Source organism: Pan troglodytes, chromosome 3 (genome assembly GCF_028858775.2).
Source record: "Pan troglodytes isolate AG18354 chromosome 3, NHGRI_mPanTro3-v2.0_pri, whole genome shotgun sequence".
NCBI lineage: Eukaryota > Metazoa > Chordata > Mammalia > Primates > Hominidae > Pan > Pan troglodytes.
The window spans coordinates 48,638,346-48,649,040 of record NC_072401.2 but is presented as its reverse complement, the minus strand read 5'-3'; the positions used below and the strand labels follow the sequence as shown (position 1 = coordinate 48,649,040).

Genomic DNA, 10,695 nt, shown 5'->3' with positions numbered 1-10,695 from the left:
ATTTCCCTGGGGATAGGTTAAGTCCTGCTACATTTTTCTCCCAGAAATTTGCTTATCTTCCCTTGGGGAGAGCACTTCAAAGGTACAGAGGACACTTCAAAAAGCCCGGAGCCTCATCCATGACTGGTGTAAACTGATTGAGGTATGCGCCCTGAAAATTCCATGAGTACACAGGCAGGCCAGCAGGTAGGCGGGATGCTCCTGGGGAAAGGGCTGTGCTGATGTGGACCTGAGCACATTCTTATCCAGAATCCAAACTCCACCTCTCTTGATCTAGGGGAGAAGAGAGGAACTGTGGACAGAAGGGCAGTAGAGAGTGGGGGCATGGGAATCTGTCCAGGCCACATCTCGACTTTAGCTATTACCCCCTATTTCACCCAGCTGGTTTTGTCCCCACAGAGACAATCACTGCAGTGGCATCTTTCAGGAGTCTGGTTGACTCGGGTACTCTGTAAAAAAGTTCCCTGTCCTTGATTCTTGTACTCTTGAGCACCATCAGCTCTGGAGTTTCCATCAGTAAAATAGTGGCTTTTCTTTGACTGGTCAGTCTAAAGCTAACTAACAAATGTGACTCACATCCTCTCTTTTATTCCTTCTGGGATAAATTCTGAAATATGAAAGGGAGCTATGTTACCATGCAAGTGTGACATTAAGTAATGACAGCCCTAAAAAAATCACCATTAACTATGAATTGAATTGCCATATTCTCTCTAAATGCAAGGGTGTTTTTCTCATCATCAGGGATGAGCGCTAGAGATGTCTCATGTTTCCAGGGTGATTCTGAGGGGCTGACTTTTCACTTAAAAGGTAAGCTTCATAACTATGATCACATCTTTTCCCATGTAATTAGACAATTGCATCTGACTACTGACTAATGACAACAGTATTTTTGCTCCCTCCTCTTCCAAGCACATCCACAGACCCACAGACTCCAACTTAAGGATAGTTCAACTTCAAAGCTTTCAAATTTACAATGGGTTTGTCAGAAAGTGTCAATGTCTTTTCTATTTATGATATTTTTTACTTATGATGGGTTAATTGAGATGTAACCCCATTATAAGCTCCTGAGGAGGCTCTCCCTGGAGGGATGAGGTGGAGAGTATAAAGACCAGTAAAATAAAAGAGACAGGAATAGAACTTTCCAGGCGTAAGGAGGTAATAAATAGAATCACCATGGCAAATCCGGAACAACTAAGAGAGGCTTTTAAAGGCAAGATTGCCTTCTCCAGAAGCTCATTCTTCAAGTCCCCTCCCCATGCAAGCAAAGAAAGGCATGCGCTGTGAAAGTTGCATGGGTGAGATACTACTTCATTCAAATTCTTCATCTTAAAACTGCACAGCAAAGAAGATGTCTTTCCCTGCCTAGAACTTAAAAAATGTGTTTTAAAAATATATTTCCTGTGTACATTTAGTCACTGCATTATTGATCACACCTAGCACATAGTAGGTAGGTAAAGGGTTGTTGGATGACATATATAACGTTTGGAACACCCTATGCGTTGCTAATTCCTGCTACCATCTCAGAAAACAGCTGGAATTTTCTGTCAGTTTCAAGCAACGAAAGCCCCTTGTCACGCAGCTCTTGTGTTTAAGGTCTCCACAAACAGGAAATACCTTCTTGTTTATTTCTTGACCTGTGTGTCACTGCTGTATCTGAAGTTTAGCTCCAGAAATAAAAGAAAAAAAAAATCCACAAACAATTTTTTTAAAAGAGTCTCCCTCAATGCTGCTTGCTGCCACCCTTTTTTTTTTTTCCCTTGGCTTCCTTCTTTCAGCATGACATCCTCTCAAACGCTACCTGACAGACTGCTGCAATCACCCTGTGAATGTAAGTAATTTCCTTATTGACAGCCTCCCATTCTCTCTGACATCTGCCAGCACTCCCTGACACTTGAATAAGCATTAAGACATTAACAGTCTGGCACAGGTTTAAGGGCTGGAATAGTAATGCTTGGCAGGCCTGCTGCACAAAGCCACATGCAAAGAGACCCCCACTCATTCAACTCTGCTGTCCTTCTGGTTGGAAAATGTGGCAGAGCCCACAGTAAATGCCGATTATTCGCTTGATTGCTCTGGCATTTCAGTGTCTCCTTAGACAGGCCAGATCGTACATTAAAGGAAAAGAAAGGGAAAACACGAAAACGCCTGCTTGTGAGGCAGTGTGAGAAGTGAATGTTAATAAAAAGGCAGGTCTTTGCTCAGTGAGATGAGTTCATATTTTATTTATCTTATTTTAGTTATTGATTTATTTGTTGAGATGCAGTCTTGCTCTGTCATCCAGGCTGGGGTGCAGTGGCGCATCTTGGCTCATTGCAACCTCCACCTCCCAGGTTCAAGCGCTTTTCCTGCCTCAGCCTCCCAAGTAGCTGGGATTACAGGCGCCTGCCACCACATCTGGCTAATTTTTTTATTATTAGTAGAGACGGGGTTTCACCATGTTGGCCAGGCTGGCCTGGAACCCCTGACCTCAAGCAGTCTGCCTGCCTCAGCCTCCCAAAGTGCTAGGATTACAGGCATGAGCCACTGTGCCCGGCCAATATTTTAAAGGGATTGACTTCGAATAGAAGCAAAGTTAAGCTCCCCTAACATTACAGAACAATTTGCATCATACTTTTTCTTCTGAGAATATCAGATTCTTTCCAAATACTGGCTGGCAAATGCCATCTTTGTGCCATGAATTTCTGAAAGCCAATTTGTGGATCTATACACAGAAAATTATCAGGAAAGAACACCATAGTAGTCTTTGTTGCTAGAATCTGTTCACTGAGCAATGGCAAAGCTATTAACATGCTTGATGTTAACCTGCTAAGTGAGTCAGAGAGCTGCTTCCATTCTGTTTTAAGCAGAGCTTGTTTTGGATCAGAAACCTGTAATCTACACAGGTAATGCTGAAGTTAACATCAAAATAAGAGGGACAGAGCTGTTCCTGTGAATGCCACACATTTTCTTGAGTGAAATATGAGTCAATATGACTGCACTTGGGAAAAAAAAGAAGAATTAAAATAGGTCTAACAGAAGGTCAAGGTAGTCTGATGAAAGGGTCAGGAAGATGTTTCCTTTGGGCATATTCTGTGGCTCATGAATCTCCTGACATCTTCTGGGGCTAAGAGCCCACATCTTTCTCATTCCTCCATCTGGGCACTGTTAGGACGAGGGGGTGTCACAGAAAATGGTTGCTAGTTGCACAGTGATTCCTTCTGCAGATTGTCTTCATTTCCTTGTTGACTGGTTTGAACCTGGGGTCATTATCTCTGCTTTGCAAATGAAGAAGAGAAAGAAGCTCAAAAAGGACAAGAAACTTTCCCCAAATTGAACAGGTAGTAAGTGATAAAGGCCTAAAATGAACCTGGGTCTTGACTCCTGGGTTGGTGTGTTTCAATCATGTTAACTCCCAGCCCCAGGAAGCTTGGTGAATATTACCAGAGATAGGACATAGCAAATCTGGAAGGACAATGACTACCTGACCAGGGCCAAAAGAGCTGTCTGTCTATGACCGTGATTATGCTAACTAATAAGTATCTGAGCAGAAACAGCAAAATCTGTTCTAATCTACCAAAAGAGGCTGCTGAGATGGGCAGGTGGCTCCCTTCAGACTGAACTCATTCCTTCACAAGCACGCAGGAGAATCAGGGCCAGCCAAGTGGTGCCTGTGGGAGGCGTTTGAGGATGGGTGGCCAGGGAGAGTGAGAGTTTTTAAACTAAATCAAGTGGCTCTTCTGGGTTTGCTCCGAACCTTGAATGTTTTAAGAGTATGGGCTTTGGAGTCGGGGGACCTGAGTTCTGCACCTCACTAGCTGTTTAGGCTGGGCTAAGTTTAGTTAACTAAATCTCATTCTCTTCATTTGTAAAATAGTAATGACAACCATATCTTCCTCAAAGGCTTGTCGTGACAAACTGAGATGAAGTTTGTCAAGTGTTCAGCACAGAAAATGCTCAACATCTCCCTCTGGGTGTCCAGCAGTTACTTCAAATGCATCCCCCAAGGCAGTTCATCTTCCATGTAACTATAATAATCACAGTAAAAAGCTACTGGGAGCTGTCTGTGTTCTGTGATTTACACTTATTATCTTATTTAATCCTGCAGTTAGGAATTATTTTTTACTTTTACAGATGGGGTAACTGAAGCTCAGAGAGATTGACCAACCTGCCCAAAGTTTCACAGCTGTTAAATGTCAGACCAGACTTTGAAGCTAAGGTCATCTGATGCCAAAGCCCACTCTGGGCTAAACCACCTTGCCCTTACCAGAGATGAGTACACAGGAACTTTGATTTTCTTTTTTCCCTTGGTTTCACATTCACACAATGAGGAATTCTTCCCCTGCTGTTCTATCTCATGGGGATCTTTTACATCTTGTCCAACCTTTGCATTCACTCTGCCTACCTGACTTCAGGACCAGTTTTGCATCTGCTGGACACCATGAACTGCTTCTGCATGGCATAAACTGCTTTCTGAATGCCCCTTCCTCCACCCAAGTCCTTTTCTAGTTCACCTCCACCTACCGTAGTGCTGCCCGATTAACCCCCTAAAGGCTAGCTTTCATCATGTCTCTGCAGAAAACTTTCAATGACTCCCCACTGTCTGCTGCCTACTAGTTAGCCTGGCAGTCAAGGTCTGGTTCCTCCACAAACGCACAACTTAGCTTTTCAGTTCTCACTACTTCTTTTATATACTCAGGAGAATGCAGATGCCATGACGACAGAAATGTGTACCCTTTCTTCACTACAACATCCCCAACACCTAGAATAAGGCCCTGTTTATACTAAGTGCTCATTAAATATTTGTTGAAGTATGAACTGAACGATTTTTTTGCAGCCAAAATTATTGTATTTTCTTCCCACCGTGTTTTACTGTAAAGACATTGAAAGACATGAAATCTGCTTTCTTTTTTTGAAGCTGCTGGTATATTTTTTAGAAATGAAGAAAAGCCAAAACAAGATTTGAAAAATTTGATGTATTTTCAAAGGTAACATTTATCAAATTAATGCTTTTAGTGTCTACAAAACACAATGTCACATAATTGTGCTATTCAAAGATAATTACAGGGTCTATAAAAATATTCATTCCTAGTCATCACAGGCAGTGTGATCCAGTACTGGAATAGTTTAAAATAGGGTGACATAGGACGTCTTTAGCATTGCCAATGTATGCATTACTGAGTCAGGGTATAAACTTTTCTGTGGGCCCTCCTGAATGTGGCCTGGAACTAATGGTTCTGTGGCCCCACCACATGTCCTCACGCCCTATATTCATGCATTCCTCTCCTTCCCTTCCATCTGCCCACCTTCATACTCCATCTATCCTTCAAAGACAACTAAATGTCTCTCTCCCATCTTTTTCTAGAGCTCCTTCACCAGAATAATTTGCTTATTCTTCTGGCTTTCCCATAGCAATTTAATTGTAGGTTCATATGTGTTTATGATTTATTATTTTAGTTGTATAAATTTTCACTAGGTTCATGGGAACAGAACCCATCATCTATTTCTGATGTATCTTTGTACCCACTCTCTGCCTACTGCTTTGTATCACGTCATGTCCACAGATGCTCAATATATATTTTTGAATAAATAAATGAATGTGGCAATGTAGGTAAAAATAACAGATGGCTGAAGTCTCGGCATTAGGCATTTGGCTGACTTTACCAGTTGGCGGAGGGAGTAGGGGAGAAGGGAACTGTGTCTGACAGAGGGTTAGCAGATGAAAGGCAGCAAATCTTGAAAAGCAGCATGGCCTGCTGATTAAGGATCAGTCTTCAGGCTGACTGCTTGGGTTCAGATACTAGCTCTGTCTCTCATTTGTTGTATAAGCTTTAGATAACAGATGATATTTTTACGTACCTAATAGGTTTTGTTGTGAAGATCAGATGAGCTTATAAATGTTAAGTGGTGATTCTTATTGTGGTAGATTGCAATATTGTTTCAAATATTTTGCTACCTTTCATGTTAAAACACACACACACAGACACACACACACACAAGACACACACAGACACACACACACAGACACACGCCCACACAGACACACACACACAGACACACCCACAGACACACACAGACACACACACAGACACAGACACACACCCACAGACACACACAGACACACACACAGAGACACAGACACACACAGACACACACACACAGACACACACGCAGACACAGACACACACACAGACACACACAGACACACACAGAGACACACACACACAGACACATACACAGACACACACACACACAGACACACACACAGACACACATCTGTCTTAGCTGCTGTTCTGGCTGCTACAGCAAATTTCTATAGACTGGATGGCTTAAAAAACAAACATTTATTTTTTAAACTTCTGGAAGCTGGAAGTCTGAGATCATGATGCCAGCATACTTGGGTTCTGGCGAGGGCCCTCTTCTGTCCTTGTGTCCTCATATGGCAGAGAGAGGATGACTTCTCCTTGTGTCCTCATGGCAGAGAGAGGATGAGAGAGATCTCTTGGGTCTCTTTAATAAGAGCACTAATCCCATTCACGAAGCCCCCACCCCCATGACCTGATCAACTCCCAAAGGTCCCACCTTCTAATACTATCACATTAGGGATTAGGATTTTAACCTATGAATTCTGAAGGAACAGAAATATTTAGTCTGCTAGTCTGCTGCATTATCCCTGGCTACTGTCATGTGACTTGTTGTGTTCCTTTCATTGACATCAGGCTTGGCCACGTGACTTGCCGTGATCAGTGGCATTTGAGTGGAAATGACATATGCCCTGACTGAGCAAAGGCTTTCTGGGCCATTGCGCCCTTTTCTGTCTGCCACAAGAATGACATATCTCAAATAGGGTCTTCTCATTCACCCTGATCCTGCACTGAAGAAGCCATTTGGAGGAGTCTCACCCATCACAACCACCTACAACCTCTGTTATTGCAAACTACTAAGATTTGGGGGTTATTGCTGTAACACAGCCTGGTGAAAGCTGACTAATAGCCCAGTGTAAGGAAGTACTCAATCCATGTAAAGCCCTTAGAACAGTTCCTGGAACATAATAAGGGCAAAACAATGATTATCATAGTCGATGCACTGACTTTTGACACACTTCCTAATTTGCACTTACTTGTCTGAAATTAAAAGCCTCATCCTTGGAGTCTTCCAAATATTCTGTCACAGACAATCATCTGACTAAGAGTTGGAAGGCGTGGGTTCCGGTTCTGACTCTGCCCTGTGACGGCGCTCACGGGACATGTTCTTTCTGTTTCCTCACAGATAATTGTCAAAGTTCCTTCTAGTTCAAAGAAGTTTCTGAGTCTGCAGACAAGCAGCTGTTGGAACCGTCCACATCAGTAAACAAGTGTTAGCTCTACCAGTCACAAAGCTGGGTGATTTGTGCACCTTAGCTTCTCCGTCCTTTTCTTCCTTCAGAGGTTTATGTGAGGCGTTAGCCATTGCCAGTTTTCAAAGAAATGGCATTTTTATAGGCTCCTGCAGCAAGACAATGTTTGGTTTTTTTCCCATTAAGTTGGGGTGCAAAACTCTTAGCCAGAGGAAAAAGTGGTTCCCTAAAAAAGTGAAATTCATGCTTTACAGGGGTTATGAAAAAATCTTTGGCTAACCAAGTATTCTCTAGCATAAAAGTACCAAAACCGACCAAGCAACCAAACAAAAAACCGGGTACAATCAGAGAAGAAAGCAAGGCTGCCATGGTGAGCAGAGCTCTGGCCTGAGAACCAAAGCCCTGGGTCCCAGCCTGTTTCTGCAGTTAGTCGGCCAGGTGACCTTGGGTAATCACTCATTTCTTTCTATATGTAATAATAAAGGATCTCCAGATTCCTGTCTAGCACTAGCTAATATTTCATCACTATGACTCCATCAGAGTTAATTGACAGGGTTGTTTTTTACAGGCTTTAAGTGGCAGTTCTCTTAATTTGCAGAGTAGGGGAAATATAATAAAGAGGGAAATGTTTACAGGGGAGCCCAGCCCACACTAATCTTCTGAATTGGTAATAAATTTTGATCCTAAAGGAGGAATAAAAGAAAGAACTAGATTTATAATCATTTAACAAGCAAACATTTTATGATTTATCAGAAGAACAGGTAGTCTAGTATCTAGTATCTTTTCCTGCCCATCCTCGGGGATTTTCTGTTTCAACTAAGGAGAGCTGATCTCTGCCATATTTCTCCCAGTTCTGTTGCAATGTATCCAAGGCAGGGCTGAGATCAGCCAGAGGTCTGTCAAATAGAGTGTAGGTACCAAAGTTTGCCCATGGATTGATGTATCATTGGTTTCAAAAACCAGGTCCTCCTCCCATCCCAGCACCTTGGGATGACAGGTGCCTGCTGTTCCCAAGTCTCTGGCTTCAGCAGAAGAGACAAAGAGTCCAGCTTCCAGGCCCCTCCTTTTCCTAGATTCCCACCATCATCCTTCCTCAGCCTGGCCCACTCTTGCATGTGAGCAGAGATGGCTCCAAGATTGGCTTTGGTAAATATACAATCTAAATAAGAACATAAGCTTCAATACAGGTTCCTAGGGAGCCCCTACCCCACTTTAAGAACATATTTTCTTTACCACATAGAGATTCTATGATGGTCAGAACTTGTGAAAGCCCACCCCCAGCCTCAGAACGGCATGCCAGAAGAATGGGTCATGAAGGTGCCCTGTTCGAATCTCCCTGTGGGAGGGCCTATTGTGTGGGGCATAGTTGATTCATAGTCTTCAGCTGTTGTACCTTGGATTGACTGCAGCGTTCACTTCCAGGTCACACTTCCCCAGGCTGCCCCAGTCAATGACTGAGTACAGTGGTGGGTGCTAGAGCTGGGCCATTCCTGCCTAAAGGGGGATTCCTCAAATGGGCGCCTTTGGTTCAGGGACTCTCCATCAGGCTGGCCACAACTCTCAGAACTGCACTTTGGTCTGAAGCACTTCCTACTCAATCCTTTCTTCTGTTTCTCCTTTCATAGGTCTCAGAGCTGCATCATGGGCTGCAGGCTTCCTCCACCTCCTCCAGCTCCCTCCACTTTGTCCTTTATCTTTCACAGGCTCTTCTCTTAGTAAACCACTTGCACATCTAATTCCAGCTGGCATCTGTCTCTTAGAGAAGCAGGGTATGATGCTTTTAAGTCTGTATGCCTGGCCCACTGTATTAGCCAGGGTTCAGAGAAACAGAAGCAATATGATATATCTATATATGTAGATATAGCCTATAGATATATAGATATATCTGTATGTGCAGATATGTAGATATAGCCTATCAGTCTACAGGATATACATATAGACATACATATAGAGACACACACACACACACACACACAATAAGGAATTGGATTATGCAATTACGAAAGCTGAAAACTCCCTAGATCTGTATTCAGTAAGCTGGAGACCCAGGAGGGCCAATGTGTAGTTCCAGTCCAAAAGCCACCAGGCTCAAGACCCAAAAGGAGCTTGTGTTTCAGTCCAATTCTGAAAGTCAGAAGGGACTAATGTTCCAGCTCAAGGCAGTAGGTGAGAGGAGTTCCCTCCGACTCCTGGGAGGGTCAGCCCTTTTGTTCTAGTCAGGCCTTCAACTGATTAAATGAGGCCCACCCACAACAGGGAGGGCAATCTGATTCCCTCAGTCTATCAATCAGTTCAAATGTTAATCTCATCCCCAAACACTCACAGACCCATCCAGAATAATGCTTGGCCAGAAATCTGGGAAACCATGCCCCATTCAAGGTAATGCAGAAAATTAATCATCACACTCACCTAGTGCAGCAGTTAATCAGTTAAATCACTTTTGCTGAAGTCATGCATACCAGTCAAGTTCTCATACTGCAAGATGCGTTTATGTTTACATCTGTCTCTAAAAAGTCTATGAATGCCTCGAAGGTGGGAATCATGTCTTATTCATTTTTAGATCCTAAATACATAGTGGAAGTTCAATAACTTATATTTATTGAGTTTCTCCTATGTGCCATGCACAAGGTGCTAGGGGTATAGCAATAAATGAAACAGGCCAGGTCCTTGTCCTCAGAGACCTACATTTAGGTAACAGAGAGAAACAAAAATAAAACAATTGAACATACAATATAATGGACTGGTGATACGTGTGACAAGAGGAGAATAAAGCCTGGCAAGGGGATAGAAAAGAATAGAGAAGTATCATTTTACATAGGTGTTCAGAGAAGGCTTGAATGAATAACTGAATAGATGACAGAAATTATTAATGCAGGTATCAGCAAAGTTGTTCAAGTGTGTTGGGGTAAGCAGAATTCAGAGGCACACAGAACAGAAGAAAGGCCTCCTCCCCACACCAGGGAATCAGCTCAACTAAATTGTTACTTCTCCCAGCTGTGGCTTTATACTGTTCTTCTTTGCCTTCCTCACTTCTATTTTCACAACTTTTTTTTCTTTTTAACAGAGTGGGCACAGAGTGCCTTTTTAAAGGGACTCCTTACTGAAGTAAGTTGTAAGTCAATGTTATTGCTACACTGACCTTCTTCAACATGAGGGCTTAGGGCCAGTTTCCCCTTCTGAAGAAATTCCTCTAAAAGTAGTACTCTGGAGACACTTCAGTAAATGAAGATAGACTTGGCAAAGAAATTCCAAGTCTACAGGCAGATAATTAAGAGAGATTTTCAAAGCCGAGGGGGAAATCAAAGACCATTATGTATGTATGGTTTGCACTAAACCACTTTTATTACAAATTGAGCTCCATACAGCTGTGCAGCAATTGAAGA

General features: G+C 42.8%; 1 protein-coding gene across 6 annotated transcripts in view; it reads right to left on the bottom strand.

The window, feature by feature from the left end:
- The window catches only part of RASGEF1B (RasGEF domain family member 1B), a 620,736-nt gene that overhangs the window by 71,396 nt on the left and 538,645 nt on the right, over window positions 1-10,695 (bottom strand). The gene's annotated exons all lie outside the window — the stretch shown is intronic.